This window comes from Cebus imitator, unplaced genomic scaffold (assembly GCF_001604975.1).
Source record: "Cebus imitator isolate Cc_AM_T3 unplaced genomic scaffold, Cebus_imitator-1.0 Scaffold2, whole genome shotgun sequence".
Taxonomy (NCBI): domain Eukaryota; kingdom Metazoa; phylum Chordata; class Mammalia; order Primates; family Cebidae; genus Cebus; species Cebus imitator.
In genome coordinates this window covers 1221366-1233408 of record NW_016107317.1, presented here as the reverse complement: position 1 = coordinate 1233408, position 12043 = coordinate 1221366, and the positions used below count along the sequence as shown (strand labels likewise).

Sequence of the window (12043 nt, the reverse complement as noted above, 5' to 3'; positions counted from 1 at the left end):
GACAGGGTTTCACCATGTTGACCAGGATGGTCTCGATCTCTTGACCTTGTGATCCACCCGCCTCGGCCTCCCAAAGTGCTGGGATTACAGGCGTGAGCCACTGCGCCCGGCGTCCTTGCATTCTTAAAGAACAGGCTGTCCACTGACTTCTGTGCGGGATGCCAGGAACACATTTCTGGACCCGCCACTGTGAGTGGAGGATGATCTCCTTCTTAAGCCTCACATACCTCACATACGTGGCACAAGGGCAGTCAGGGGCTGGGTGGAAAACTGAGAAAGGTATAGGAGCCATGTGTGTTGACTCTGGAGAGAAGTAATTGTTAAGAGAAATGGAGATCAGCACTTTGGAACCACACATGCACTCTGATATGCCTTTGCTGTTCTTCTTTCTGTCCTGATGGACAGGCCTGCCGTTCCCTGCCTCTGACCACCGTCTTTTGTTTCTGACCACTGTTCCTCCTTTTCTTCCCACATTGCCTAGACCACATTACAGCAGAGGTGTCTTTGTGCTCCTATCTCTAATGCAAACCTCATGAACACTGACCATTCAGTATTTAGATAAAGTTCTTAGCTAACAGAAAATGTTATGATAGTTAGTAGAAATAACTTGAGGGAGTTCAAGAGCAGCCTGACCAACAGGGTGAAACCTTGTCTCTACTAAATACAAAAAAATTAGCCAGGCTTGTTGGCACATGCTTGTAATCCCAGCTGCTTGGGAGGCTGAGGCAGGGGAATCGCTTGAACCTGGGAGGTGGAAGTTGCAGTGAGCTGAGATTGTACCATGCACTCCAGTCTGGGCAACAAGAGCTAAACTCCATCTCAAAAAAACAAAGAAGGCTGGGCGTGATGGCTCACACCTGTAATCCCAACACTTTGGGAGGCCGAGGCGGGCGGATCACGAGGTCAGGAGATTGAGACCATCCTGGCTAACATGGTGAAACCCCTGTCTACTAAAAATACAAAAAATTAGCTGGGCGTGGTGGCACACGCCTGTAGACCCAGCTACTTGGGAGGCTGAGGCAGGAGAATCGCTAGAACCCAGGAAGTGGAGGTTGCAGTGAGCCGAGATCACAGCACTGCACTCCAGCCCAGGTGACAGAGCAAGATTCTGTCTCAAATAAAAAAGAAGAGGGGAGTAGAGGGGAGGGGAGGAGAGGGGAGGGGAGGAGAAGACATAACCCTGAGGATTAAAATTGCAGGTGACTGTAGCTCTAAAGGACTACTATGAGATATGAGAGAAGGGAAAGAGGAATAACCACCATCTCAAGTTATCGCCACCTATTTAAATCTTTATTGGCTTCTCCCTCACACACACACACACACACACACACACACACGCGCGCGCGCGCGAAAGAATCAAAGGAACATAGCCCTGAGACTGCCATACATTGCCTTGTGGCCTTTGTTCAGGCAGCCCTAACACTGAGGGTTCTTTGACGGGTGAAAAATTACTCAGGCCCCCATGGGAGCCTTTCCTTTTCTGGTGGGTAACTAATTCTGCAGAGGCTTTGAGAATAATTGACTCCTAAGGAAGAGAAGGGAAGTTTAGAGGTGCATAATTTGGCTCCGTGATTGCTAAGCCAGGAATCAGATACCCTCTGTGCAGAAGCCTGTGCTTATTGAACTGCCATAAGGCCTTGAGGCAGCAGCAATCCTTTTAAGAGTGGTCTAAGGCACAATGACTAGGAACAATGCAATAGAATAGAGCAACCAGAAACCCACTTCTCCAGTGAAGAAAGTGGTCAGAATCCTGGGGCTTGAGTCACTGAAGAATTAGCCTGAGCTGAGGGGTCGGGGGAGGTGGCGAGCATGCTCAGAAATCAGCGGCTCAAGACGAGGCCAACACAGGCGGAATTTCCATGATTCATTTGAGAGTGGGTGAGATTCTCCCAGATGAAAGGCATCGTGGAGACCTTCTTCTCTACAAGAGGGCACAAGAGAGCTTTCTAAGTAGCAGGGGATGGATCTGGCTGGCATTTCCCTGGCAGCTTAAGACAGACCAGGTTTTTCTGGGGAGAAGGAGCAGTAATGGCCACTGCCAAATGTCCTATCTTCCCTTCCCCTCAGTCCACTTTTGTTGCCCAAAACATCACAGTCCTGCCCTGAGCTTCTACCTCCATTACTTATCTTGCATCCTTCCTTCCATTCCATTCCCATTGCCGTTGTCCAGTTCAGGTCTTAGCCTGACCGTGACATCAGCCTCGCCCATGACCCTGTCTCTGAACTCCTCCCCTCCAACCTATCTCCTACCCACTACTGGGTTATCTGACCATGGCGCTCCCCTGCTCAAGAACCTCTGAACCCCACCACTACCACCACCAATCACCAGGAAAGAGGCTCCAAACACCTCTAGCCAGCCTTTGCAATCCCAGGAGTTTGGTTTCCAAGAATAACAGCCCTGCTTTTGTATTCTTTCAGAGACAGCCTGTCAAATTCTTTTCAACCAAGCCAAAATCCTACCTCTTCTGAAAAGCCTTCCCAGATCCATAGGTTAGAAGTAGTTTCTCCCTCTCTTATTCTATTGCCCTTACATAGCTTTTTACTAAAACCACTGATGGCAGCCCTAAGAGTTTAAGTCCCCGAAGGGAGAGTCTTGCCTATGACAGGTACCATATAAATATCCATTCAAGGAACAAATAAATGAATTAAGGATGGCCATATTTTCTTCCCTATGGAAAAATAATGTCAAAATGACTGAAGACTTCATAATAAACACAGAATTCTAGAGGGAAAATATTTCCTTTTTTTTAATCATACATGGACTTTAGTCCTTTATTGTTTTTCAGAAATTGTTTAATACTTTACTACAACTAGGTTTGCGTATCTTATTGCATGCAAACTTTGTGATATATTTCTATAGAAATACCTATGTAAATATGTGACTATGTCCTGAGATCATTGGAATATACAAGGGTATATATGTGCGTGTTGCCTTTTTTTCAAGAGGAAATACGTGAATGCAAAGAAAATATCTTAAATTTCTAAACACTAGTTTGTCTGCAGATTTAACCTTTCTCTCTACTTCTTTGAATTATAGAATCTCAGGACTGAAGAGGGAGGTCTTTAAAATTCATTTTCAATTCAAGAAAGTCATCTACAAATCTAAACCCAAGAACTATCTAAATCATGTTTAAACTCCTTCAGTCCTGGGGAGCTCACTACCTACCAGGATCCCCTCCCTGTTAGAAAGATTTTTCTGACAATACGTCCGAGCGTGCTCTTGGCAATGAGCACACCACCTTTAGTTCCACCCGTGAGATTACCCAACTAGACTAACTCTTCATGGTTGTCTTCACAGCAGAACTACCGGGTTATCAGAAGATTCACTAGAGGCCCTCACCCTAGATCTTAAAATCTCAGTCAAGTCATAACACGGTCCAGAGAATACTACTAGACACTCCCTGTCTTTTTGTTGGCTGATGTTTTTCCAGCAATGAAATTCTGATCTCTTTCTGGATAACTGTAAACTTTGAGGAAAGCCTTCTCACAGCATCTGACCAAAGATGTGGCGCTTCCTCCAAGGTACGAGGAGAGATGAGAGGCGCAGTGGCTTCTGGTCATGCGACCCCCATGAGTCAACTGTCCCCACACCACCTTCCCCAACGTGACACCTGAAACTCCGCAGCTGCCTCTCCTTCCTAAGGACACCATGCAGGGTGGCACAAAAGCCTTTCTGCCCTCTGTGCATGTCGGGAGCACTTGGCTTTCGTTGGTTTGGTTTTGCTGTGTTTGTTTTCCATAAAAGATCATTTGGGTTGGCAAAATAGATGCCCATGTAACGCAAAAGCAGAAAAGGAAGCGCTCCCTTCTGGGAGCAGCCAGAGAGGATGTGGCTGGAGGAGGAAAAGGCTGGCATTAAAGGCAGGCGGAGTGGATGAGACCTTGTTTTTGTTGTTTTATGTCAAATGTACTTTTCCATTCTCAAGATTGTTTTTATGCAGGGGTGGGAAAGTAGGGCATTAATTTCTTCGTGCAAAACATGGGGAGAAAAAGGACTCTCAAGGGCTGTTTCCTCCGGCCTCTGCATAGCTCATGTTTGGTGTGGAAGGAAGGAACCTCAGGTAGGACTTGAAGTTTTAAAATACAGAGCAGATTTTACGACCAGGAGAAACATCACCAAACAATCAAGCAGCAAAAGTAATAGGGACCAGCATGCTGCAGGGAAAACAATTATTTTTTTCATCTCCCAAATGCAGGCTATCTTAAATGGGGGTTATTACACAGCAAGTCGTGTTTGGTGCTATGTAGACTAGTACAGAGTCTCACATAGTTAGGGATGAGAAGCCGAGGGATGGGTTGGGAGTGGGGTAAACCACTGTAGGAGGGAAAGAGAATCAGATTTTCATAATAAATCTGCCTCTGACCAACTGCTGACTTTGGAAAATTCACATAACCTCTCTGGTCAGTGGCTCCTAGAGGCACAGAGTACAAAGTAGCACAGAGCAGGGCTTTTCAGCTCCAACCTGGCCCCGCCGTGTCTGAACTGTGACCTGTAGAACTCACAGGGTGAGAGAGGGCTGAAGCCCTGTGCCAGGCACAGAGCTGGGGGCCGCACTCTTCCTGGTTAGGTTGGTCTCTTCCTCTGTGTAAAATGAGAGGCTCCGGCCAGAGAAATGGGCTTTAGGCTTCTCTGGCAGAGCCTGGGGACCAACAGTTAGGCTAAAAGCAAACAAGCGGGATGAGTATTGTTTTTACAAATGCTCCCAAGGAGAATAGCCTCTCTCTCTTATTTCCGCTTGTCCTCCTTTGTGTCCAGGGGAGGGGGTGGATCTGGGCAACATCTGCAAAGACAGAGGCCAGACCCGGGCTGTGAAGCGGGGCCCAGCCCACGCCCCCAGACTGCAGCTGGTCAAGGGATCGGGCAATGTTCCCTGGGTGAGGACGGAAGCGTCCGTTGCCTTCTGCTTCTGACAAAGGAGTGTTCTGGCAGCCGGAATGTCTTCAAGGGAGACGTTGCCAAGATAATAACTATGGGTTTGGGAAGAAAACCTAGGTGTGGCCGGGCCCAGCGGCGCTTGGGCGGGACCAACAGTAGATGGCGGCAACATGCTTGAACCAGCAAAGCTGCAGCTTCCTGGAGGGCAGCAGCTGGGAGGGGAGGCCCCTCGCCTGGAGACACCCCAGACCCATCGGTGGGCTCAGGGCCTCACTGCAATTCATTCTTTAGAGGTTTAGAGGCATCGAGGTCATTCAGTCCAACCCTTGACAAGAAGGAAATGCATGTCCTCAGAGGAGAAACGGACTCAAATCAGAACTGAAGCCACTGTTTCATGCCTTCCAGGCCAGGGTGGAAATGTTTTCTCTCTCCCATCTCTTGTTCTAGAACTTCTACCAGATCTACTGTTTCCTTTTTTCCTCCTACCCTCTCTGAGTTAATCAGAGACTCCACATATACCCCCAAAACAGTGCCAATGGTAAAAACATAGGGTTTTCAAAGGCCACTGCTTCTCCCTGTCGTTTTGCTGAGAGGGCCCACCCTGCTGGCTACCGCAGGCCCGAACCAGATACCCCTGCAAACTCCCAGCAAGCTTCTAACCCTCAGCCCTGGGCCCCACCCCAGCACAGGAGTCCCCGACCCACCCAGGCGTGGAGACTGTCTTTCAGTAAAGGGAAGCAGCTCCAGGTCTCAGCTTCAGAACTTTCTTTGAGGTCAACGTGAACACACTGGCTTGCCCCAAACTTGTTGTTTGAGGGTAGCAAACCTCTCTCCACCTCCCCTTCTCCAGCCTCTTGGAGTAGGGTCTTTAATTCTTTGAAATGAGAGGTCTAAGGATCAAGGACCCCATTTTGCTCTCAGCTCTGATCTGACCTGGAAGAAGAGAAACACTGAAGAGGTTCCAGCCTGGTGGGCACATGTAATGGAAACTCAAATGAAACCTAGGAGGTGCCAACTATCCTGAAAAAACAAGACGTAGACGATGCAACAAAAGATTCTTCACAGGGGACAAAGAACAGGATTTTGACCGAAGGACTGTCCTGAAACACTGAGGATGAGTGGTCCCCAAAAAAGAGCAGAAGGATAGGAGGGGGAACATCCTCACCACTTCTCTCTTACTCTTTTGCCCCCTTCTGTCTTTCTCTATCCACCTAGTTCTTTCTACGATTCTAGGTCTTTCTGCCTGCCTCCTCCCTCAACACACAGGCTGGGAAACAGCGTCCCACCTGCTCTCCCTCCCTCCCTCCTGTCCTGGTTGCACCTTCCCCTTCCTCCTCTCAAATTGTTCCTCACTGGCTCCTGTCCACAACTGTGCACCACACCTTCATGCTGCAAGGTCTCCCTCCTGGAGAAGAGGGTGGAGGTTCTTTCCCAGGGCCAGCTCAGTTTCTCCCTGAGCCTGATTCGGTTGCTGGTGAATGCTTTGCTGCTGTCAATGTCTTCACGGACCCAGCCTGCCCTCCTCATCTGAGCTGGCACCCTTTACGTTTAATTACTCAAGCCTCTTTCTTTTAGTCCTAGTGCTGGATGAATTCTTGTGGCTACCTGAGAGTAAGTCCGGGGACCACCATGCCAAAAGAATCTCTGAGTAGATGGGGCAGAGGAGGCTGCGTGGGTCCTCAAGGCACCTAGGAGCCAAGAATCCTCTGTAAAATGCCCATTTCAATGCTGCGCATTGCCTTGTTTCACTAGTCTACCAACTTTTTATGGATTAAACTAGCTGTCAGCGTCAGCCCAAGGGATTTCTCAAAATAGAAATGGTAGAATCTTAATTGTTTTGTTTTTCTTGTTTGTTTGTTTGTTTTTAGAGACAGGGTCTTGTTTTGTCACCCAGGCTGGAGTGCAATCGTAGTCATACCTCACTGCAGCGTCAAAGTCCTGGGCTCAATCAATACTCCTGCCTCAGCCTCCCGAGTAGCTGGGACTACAGGCATGCACCACCATGCCCTGCTTCTTAAAATTTTCCTTTTAGAGACAGGATCTCACTATGTTGCCCAGACTGGTCTCAAACTCTTGGCTTCAAGTGATCCTCCCACCTCAGTCTCCCAAGTACCTGGGATGACCATGCTTGGCTGAATCTTCGAATCTCAGAGCCATAAGGGGTCTGAAAGAACCAGTGAGTTCAACTTCCAAAAACAAGGAGACAAGCGCCTTGCCTGTGGTTACACAGCAGAGTCAAGACAGCACCCCGCCCCTCTGTCTTCCCAGTCAGCTGTCTTCCATCTGCTCCAGGATTCTTGCCACAGTTTTAACTGGTGCTGAAAGGGCTCTCTATGTTAACTGCCCTGTTTGAAGAAATAATTCGTGAAAGAGGCTCAGCAAATAGAAAGACTGCCACAGCCACATAAGGCCAAGGGCACCAACAGAGAGGAGTCCATTGTAGTTCCAGGGAAATGCCATCTCCATAACAGAAAAGAAAACATTGACCCCAACATTTTGCTGAGAAGGAAGCGAGAGAAGCAGCAATCACACAGGTGTTCGTCCTTTCATCTTTCTGCTTCAGTATCAGTGAATCTCCTGGGTAAATTGAAGAAAATGGTTTTAACCACACAAGACACCAGAGACTGCAGTGTTGCAAAGAGTAGTCTCTGGACGTGTGTATGTCAGGGCCAGGTGATGGAGATTCAAGTAAACCCCTAATTGGAACCATATTTGGGATTCCCTGGTCCAGAAATTCAAGGTCACCTGGGCAGAGCTGGGAAACGTATTGGAAAAGGGAAGCTGATGGTCAGAAAATTCCAGTTCTACACTGGTTAAGGGCTATGAGCTCTTCTCTAGGGGCTGATACCCAGATTGCTGGCCAGCAATTAGAAGGAGGCTACACTTGATGGACAGCCTGTTCTCATAGTTAGTATAATGGGTGGTGACAATGTATAGGCGTGGGCTACATGAACTATGAACCAAGTTATGGGACAATCCCCAAAAGGCCTAGCTAGAAGCTAGATGTATTAGATTGATCTAACTATGACCTAATAGGTAGCAACACTGGGTGTGTCCCTCCGAGTATGTACATCTGAGAGTCCCAAATAGGCCTGAGCTTTTGTGTTAGGCAGCTAGGTACATACATGTGAGAAGTTAAAGAAGAAACCATATTCATGTGTTTAGAAAATGAAATACCTCCGAATCAAAAACTCTGTGGCTATGATTGACTATGTGCATACTTTCAAACTTCAAAAATGCTCCCTGCTCTTCCGAGACTTAGGCAAAAGAAGCGGGGGGGGAGGAGGAGGAGGAGGAGGAGGAGGAGGAGGAGGAGGAGGAGAAGGAGAAGAAGAAGGAGAAGAAGAAAAAGAAGAAGAAAAAAAAAGAAAAGCTAATGCAATCTAGATCCATCAAGTTGTATTCATTAAGTATTAAGTAGGGGTTAAGTCTTTAGAGAATAAGAATCACTGGGTGGAGCAACAACAACAAAACCAGAATAGATATTTTCTGAGTCATTTCAGGCCAGCAGAATGAGGAAGTTATAAGGAAGTTGATTTTGCTTGATTTTAGGAATTTTAATAAAATTAGAGCTGTCCTGCCAAGGGAAATGAGCATGGAGGTACACACTGAGATTCTGAGCTCCTCCCATCTGGAATTTTAAGATCTGTAAGATGGCCATCTGTTCAAGATGGTGTAAAAATTAGATTTCTGCATTCTGCATACAGTAGGAGAATGAATGAGTTGATCTCCAAGATCCCTCCCAAATTTAGAATTCTGTGAACGAAATGAAGGATGAAATGGAACCGACTTGCCTCCTGTCCTTTCCTGTGGCCAAGTTTCAACTATGTGCCCACCAGGCTCCTTGGAGTCTACAGAAAAGAGGTTTTGCCTCATCCACAAGTTTTTCTAGGTCTTCAGTGTGTCTTTCTCTGGCACTATCTGAAATCCCTAGAGCTACCCAGAGCAAGCCAAGAGGGTCTGCATTCCCTGGGTGGGTCTCCATGAAGCCCACCAACAAGGTGGGAATTGGATGGGGCTAATCTGGTCTCTGGAGGAAGCAGGAAGGGCTGAGGAAGGCACAGTAAGTCCTTTCCACAATCCACAGAAGGGATGTCTTTCCTCTCCCCAGTGGTCTGCCCAGTAGCCCTGGGAGGTAGCCAGGTTCTAAGGATGTGATCTGCTCTGAGTTGGTCCTTTATGGCCTCTTGCCAACTCCCAAGACAGTTCAGTACCCACAAACAATGTAAAATGTGGGGGGCTCTCTGACCAGGGCGCCAGACAGGATGTCCTGCAGCCCCCACCCCTGCCTCATTCTTCAGAGTCTGGGTGGAATTGGATCTGCCTCTGAGGGTGGGAGGCAGCAGGAGGAAGAAAATAACCCTCACATTTCAGTATTGTCAAAGCTGAAATCCAGAAAAGCTCCCACAGCCAAGGGACTCTCTCACTACTTCTTGGGGTAAGAGCCGAGAGCAGGAATCAGAATAGCGTTTTTTAAATTGTCTTCTAACTCCAGGAAATAGCATGTAGCATATTTTCTTGTGTATAAAGCTACAGTATAAGGTGAAACGCTGCTGCAAATAATGCGATGCATTATGGTTTACGCTCCAGAATTGTCGCTGCTTTCCCTGTGCTGTTTAGACAGACATTACTTATTAGTTTTAACCTGCATGGAACTAAAAGATTTGTGTAATTTTCACAGGATATCATCACGATTGAGTTAATAATGGCTTCCCTAGTCCACATCCACGTAATGTGGAAATAATAAACACTTGAAGCAAATGTGGGAGCTCCCTTCATCTTGAAGTGTCGCCCTGGTGCCTACACAATCATCCCTCCTGGGGCAATTTTACAAGGAGCATTGCCTGCTCACACAGGGTTGATTACATCTAAATCTTCTCTCCCAGCACACTCCTTTCTAAAGGAAAAGCCTCACTTTGTCAGACAAGCTGAATCCTGTCATTTTCCTCATCTTGTTTACTTGGGGAAAAAATATACCAGTATCTGTGTTGAAATGGGCCACACCTTGGTAGACACTCACCCGAAATGCAAACCTAACAACAACAACCACCAAAAACAAAATAGAAAAAGCACCCTTCTTCACTCCTCCAGATTTACCTCATGATTAGCAGGTGTGTTCACATTTATACAACCACATTTTAGGAAAGAGAGAAAAGATAAGGATTTCAAAATAATCACTGCCTTCCGTGCAGAGAAATTCCACATCCACTTTCTTTCAAAATTTCTCTCATCATTTCTGATATGCCATCTTTACACTTGGCACTGAAAGGCAACTCTCTGGGGTGAAAGCACAAAGCCACTCAACAATTTTTTCAGGCACAGATGAAGTTCCCCTGCCCCACCCTCTCTTCCAAACCCAGCTTCCCTTCTGCCTCCCCCACCCTCCACATCTGGCCAAGAGAAGTCATCTGGAATCCTCATCAGCTCCTGCTTCCACTAAATGAACCCCTCCCACGTTTCATTTGAAACACCATTTGCCTCCCTCTCTTTCTCTCTCTAAAGGTTTTCTTTTCTTTCTTTCTTTCTTTTTTTTTTTTATTTTTTATTTTTTTTTTTGAGACAAACTCTTATTTAGCTGCCCAGGCTGGAGTGCAGGGCTGCAATCTCAGCTCGCTGCAACCTCTGCCTCCCAGGTTCAAATGATTCTCCCATCTCAGCCTCCTAAGTAGCTGGGATTAGAGGCACCCGCCATTATACCTGGCTAATTTTTGTATTTTAGTAGAGACAGTGTTTCACCATGTTGGCCAGGCTGGTCTTGAACTCCTGACCTCAGGTGATTCACCCACCTTGGCCTCCCAAAGTGCTAGGATTACAGGTGTGAGCCACCGCACCCTGCCAAAGTTTTTCTTTAAACAAACCAATCCCCCTCTTCCCATCCCGTGTGGAGGAAAAAATACTTAAATTTAAACAGAAGTGAATAGAGAAGCAAACCTGCAAGAAAAGCAATGTGAAAAATAAACTGAAAACGAGTTATCTATCCACCGCCACCCAAAAAATCCCAGCTAACAACCAGCAGGCAGAGAAACAGCTCAAGTCCTGAAGCAATCGGAACCAAAACGGAGGAACTGAAAAACATCTGGCCAGTTCCCAATGCCATTTCCAAGGTGCATGCTGTTTCCTCCGTAAACAGTATCCTATCCCGGTTTGTTTCAAAGTCCCTGCTCCATCGATAACCTGAATCGAGAACCCAGTCACTGCCAGACAAGATTTTAGCCCCATCCAGCTGATTTCCCCAGACTACGTCCTCAAAATGCACTTTTCTGAACTTTCTGGAAAAATTTGTCTGTGTATTCACTTTAAGCCAAAAGTTTCAAGGACTTGGTTCTTAGAGAATCATAGAAAAATAGCGAAGGAAAAAAGAAAAAGTAAAGCTTAGATGAGGTCAGAAGAAGGAGAGCTGTTGAAAGGACAGAGAAAGTTTGCTGAGAGTCCCACAGCATTGGGAGCTGTCCTACCTAGAGGGTCTCTGCGACAGAGGAGCTCTGAGTGGCGGGTGCTGGCAGCAGCCCTGGTCCGCTCTTCTGGAGGTTCGCGGCTGCACTGAGGGGAGGGACCCGTCTTCCGAGGTTATAAGTTTCCTCTGCTGGTGTACTGGGGTGTGTAATGGGCGGTTTCTTTTCACTGTGTTTTAAAGGAGTTTCTATGAATCAGTCTGGCTTTAAAAAAAAAAAAAAAAGATTTGTTGGTAAGCTACGCCCTGCTAAGCTGGCAGTCAGTCAAGAGTGGCTGGGAGTGAGCCATCAATTCAAAGAACCCTGTTGTACACTCTCTCTGACTCAGACACACAGACCACAGTGGAAAAAGGAGTGACATTGCTTCAAATGAGTAATAGGATCACACAAATAGATCTGTTTACTGAAGCCCATTCCTCCTCACCAAAAAGGAGACTTGGTTACCATGGACATGAGGCAAAACACCAGGTTTCAGCCTGGGAGGGGGAGGAAAGGGGCCGGTGTCCTGCTGACTGAAGTCCTAGGTCACCATCAAACGAGATCCCCAGTCTTTCTCCCCCATTAAATGCATCAGCTGCTGCTCACTGTCAGGAATTATCAGATTCCTTTTTTATTTACTTCCCTGCCTGACCCTCGTGCACTGTCCTATGGGTGGCTGTACAAGGAGGCCCTGAAGGCGAAGGGGACACACCAGGAGCCCTTGCAACCCTGCCTC

At 47.1% G+C, this 12043-nt stretch overlaps 1 protein-coding gene across 1 annotated transcript in view; it reads right to left on the bottom strand.

The window, feature by feature from the left end:
* Window positions 1-11499, bottom strand: part of EMP1 (epithelial membrane protein 1) — a 20690-nt gene extending 9191 nt beyond the window's left edge. The window contains exon 1 of the mRNA XM_017528190.2: window positions 11332-11499. The gene's annotated coding sequence lies outside the window, so the exon portion shown is untranslated. The remainder of the gene's footprint in view (window positions 1-11331) is intronic.
* Between the last annotated feature and the right edge of the window lie 544 nt (window positions 11500-12043).